The sequence below is a fragment of the Gossypium hirsutum genome, chromosome A08, assembly GCF_007990345.1.
Source record: "Gossypium hirsutum isolate 1008001.06 chromosome A08, Gossypium_hirsutum_v2.1, whole genome shotgun sequence".
Classification (NCBI taxonomy): Eukaryota; Viridiplantae; Streptophyta; class Magnoliopsida; order Malvales; family Malvaceae; genus Gossypium; species Gossypium hirsutum.
Window position 1 is genome coordinate 96,173,814 of NC_053431.1, and position 3,175 is coordinate 96,176,988.

The 3,175-nt window shown below is 36.5% G+C and overlaps 1 pseudogene; it reads left to right on the forward strand.

Annotated features, from left to right (window-relative positions):
• The first annotated feature begins 329 nt into the window (after positions 1-329).
• On the forward strand, positions 330-1,586 carry LOC107897165 (germin-like protein subfamily 2 member 4; annotated as a pseudogene).
• The last annotated feature ends 1,589 nt before the right edge of the window (positions 1,587-3,175 follow it).

A 3,175-nucleotide genomic window follows, 5' to 3' on the forward strand; every position in this document is an offset into this window, starting at 1 on the left:
GCTAACTGCTAATGATCTTGTAAAGGCTTTAAGGTAAGCTAAGGCCGATACGACAATTCAACCACTGCAACAACAGCTGCTAAACCAACCCATTTCAAACTTTTTTCTTTTGCTAAGAATCTAGATTAATTATGTTTGTTTATCGTTAAACCAGGATGTTGGAGACACAAAAAAAAAAAAATCCTATGGGGGCCATTTATCGCTTTCTTTGTGGTAGGTATTGGCGTGAAGGACACTTGTATTGTTCTTCCCTCTCTTTTGACTTGCCAAAACTAAGATTGTAAATGAACAAATGTCCTATTAATAGTTTAATATATGTTCCAGAAAAGAATTACGACCTGAAAATTTTGTCTGCAGTTAAACTAATTGCATTGTTTTCAAGTTGAAGTACCCTGTTTTTTTTTCCCCAAACTTTACAGTCACATCTCTTATCTGTACCACTCAATGCTTACCCATTTTGTTTCCATATATATAGACAGCCCCCTTCTCTTCCAACAATCAAAACACAAACTTTTCTCTGCATTTTTTTTTCTCTTACCTATCAACCTTTTTTGCTTGTAATTTATCTTCATGGCGGCCATGGTTTCTGCTTATCTCTTCGTTTTTCTAGCTCTCTTTGGCATGGTTGCATCTGACTCTGATCATCTCCAGGATCTCTGTGTAGCTAACAAAGCTGCAGGTACATGTGTATATATATATATATAGTTTTCTGTTCGTTTTCTTACTCAGGAATCGTGTATATTTTATGGTACTGGTATATATACAATTGTAGGAATAAAGGTGAATGGATTTCCTTGCAAGGAGGAAGCGAATGTTACGGAAGCTGATTTTTCTTTAGCGGTTTAGCCAATCCAGGAGTCATCAACAATTCAGCGGGATCAGTGGTAACAGGAGCCAATGTGGAGAAAATTCCAGGGCTCAACACCCTTGGAGTGTCACTTGCTCGCATTGACTATGAACCTGGTGGCCTTAACCCGCCCCACACTCACCCACGTGCCACTGAGATCATCTTTGTTCTCGATGGTGAATTAGATGTTGGTTTCATCACTACATCAAACAAGTTGATCTCCAAATCCGTCAAGAAAGGCGACATATTTGTCTTCCCCAAGGGACTGGTACATTTCCAGAAGAACAATGGTGAGAAGCCAGCTTCCGTGATTGCAGGATTCAACAGCCAGTTGCCTGGAACTCAATCTATTGCCGCCACATTGTTTACTTCGACACCCCCAGTGCCAAACAATGTATTGACCAAGGCCTTCCAAATTGGCACCAAGGAAGTCGACAAAATAAAAAATAAGCTTGCCCCTAAGAAAAGCTAAGCTAAATGAGGCATCGAAGAGGCTAACTAAGGCAAAACCATCAAATTCTAGTTTCCATGGATGATACTACTTTTGTATGAATAATATCTCAATTTTCATAACGTTTTATGGGTAATAATGATCAGTGCAGATATTCGTATATAAACATATTCTATTTCTATGGAATTGAATAATGGAAATTTAAGCCCAAAAGGTTGTTTGGAGCAATGTAGCAAGGCCCATATTTTCATTTTAAATATCTATAATATATATTAGTATGGTTCTCAACCCACCCTTCTCGTGGTAATTTTAGCCTATCCCATTAAGGGTAGGTATTGGACACGAGTTTTAAAAATGCTTCATACTTAATGTGAGTATTGTTCCCTTGACCATTGGTATAGATAGGAGAGATATTTACTATCTCACCTAATTTAGATTCGTATTAACTATTTTTTATTTTATATCTGACTATTGTAATACATATTGTTGAAGCTTGTTGGTGGGTGTCACCAAGGCTCTTTGATTCTCATCTTGCTGCTCTTAGCCATGGAGCTGGTGTTTTTCGGTCTCTTCCTACCAGCAACACCATGAAGTTTAATGTGGATGGTTCTTCACATGGTAAACCAGACCCAACAGGTTGTGGCGACGTTTTGAGAGATGTTGCAAGTAGTGTTAAAGATCTGTTCTCTGGTCCTCTTGGTTCTATGTGCTCTAACGAAGCCGAATTAATCGATATTAAAATTGCTTGCAACTTTATGCTTATTCACATGGGTCCAATATTCGGTGCCCATTGTTCTCGAGTCTGATTTCGTGGTTGTTGTCTCACGGGTGTGCAATAGAGTGTGCAATAGAAATTCTAGGCCATGGGAATTTTGGAAGATTTTTAACGATATCGATCATTATGTCGAGTTTATTAAACATGTATTTTTGTTAATGTGTTTCGTGTAACACCTCTCGCCCGACCCAATCGTCGGGTTCGAGCTACAGGATGTTACATTCGTTACCGGAGTAAATATGAACAATTGTACATAATTTGATCATTCACACATGTAATTATGTATAATTACCAAATATAATATGAAAATAAAATAAAATAAAAAATAAAAATAAAGAACACACAGATTTTTACGTAGAAACCCTTTCAGGAAAAAAACAAGAGCAGAGGAGCAGAAAATTCACTATGTCGAATTCGAATAATTACAAGAGGAATAGACTATGTCTATTTATAGGCTTGTAAAGCCATATTCTAGTAAGACTGAAACACCTTATTCTAATCAATATCAAATAGATGGAATTTAATAAGGTTTAAAAAACCTTATTCTAAAATAAAATAAAACATAAGAAGTGTAATTCTATATGATTCTTCTTTTATTTTATTTTACCACTGTATTTTATTTAAATAAGGATTCGGGTCACTTAATTCTAACAATCTCCACCTTGACATGAATTCTCAATGAACAAGTTCTTCATCGTGAACCCTCAACGAACAAGCTCTCCACTTCTTCCATAAAACCCCTTAAGGGTTTATCTTCAACAATGAACACCAATCAAGTTTCAGCAATGCTCAAACTTGGTTATAAGAAGTGACTTAGTCATCATATCTGCAGGATTTTCATGAGTACTAATTTTGCTCACAAAAATATCACCACGAGCAATAATATCACAAACAAAATGATACCGAACATTAATGTGTTTTGTTCTCTCATGAAACATTTGATCTTTTGTAAGAAAGATGGCACTCTGACTGTCACAAAATACTGTGCTGATTTGAAGGTCTTCATTGAGTTCACTAAAGAGTCCCTTCAACCAAATAGCTTCTTTACAAGCCTCAATAATTGCCATGTACTCAGCTTCAGTGGTTTACAAAGCGACTGTAG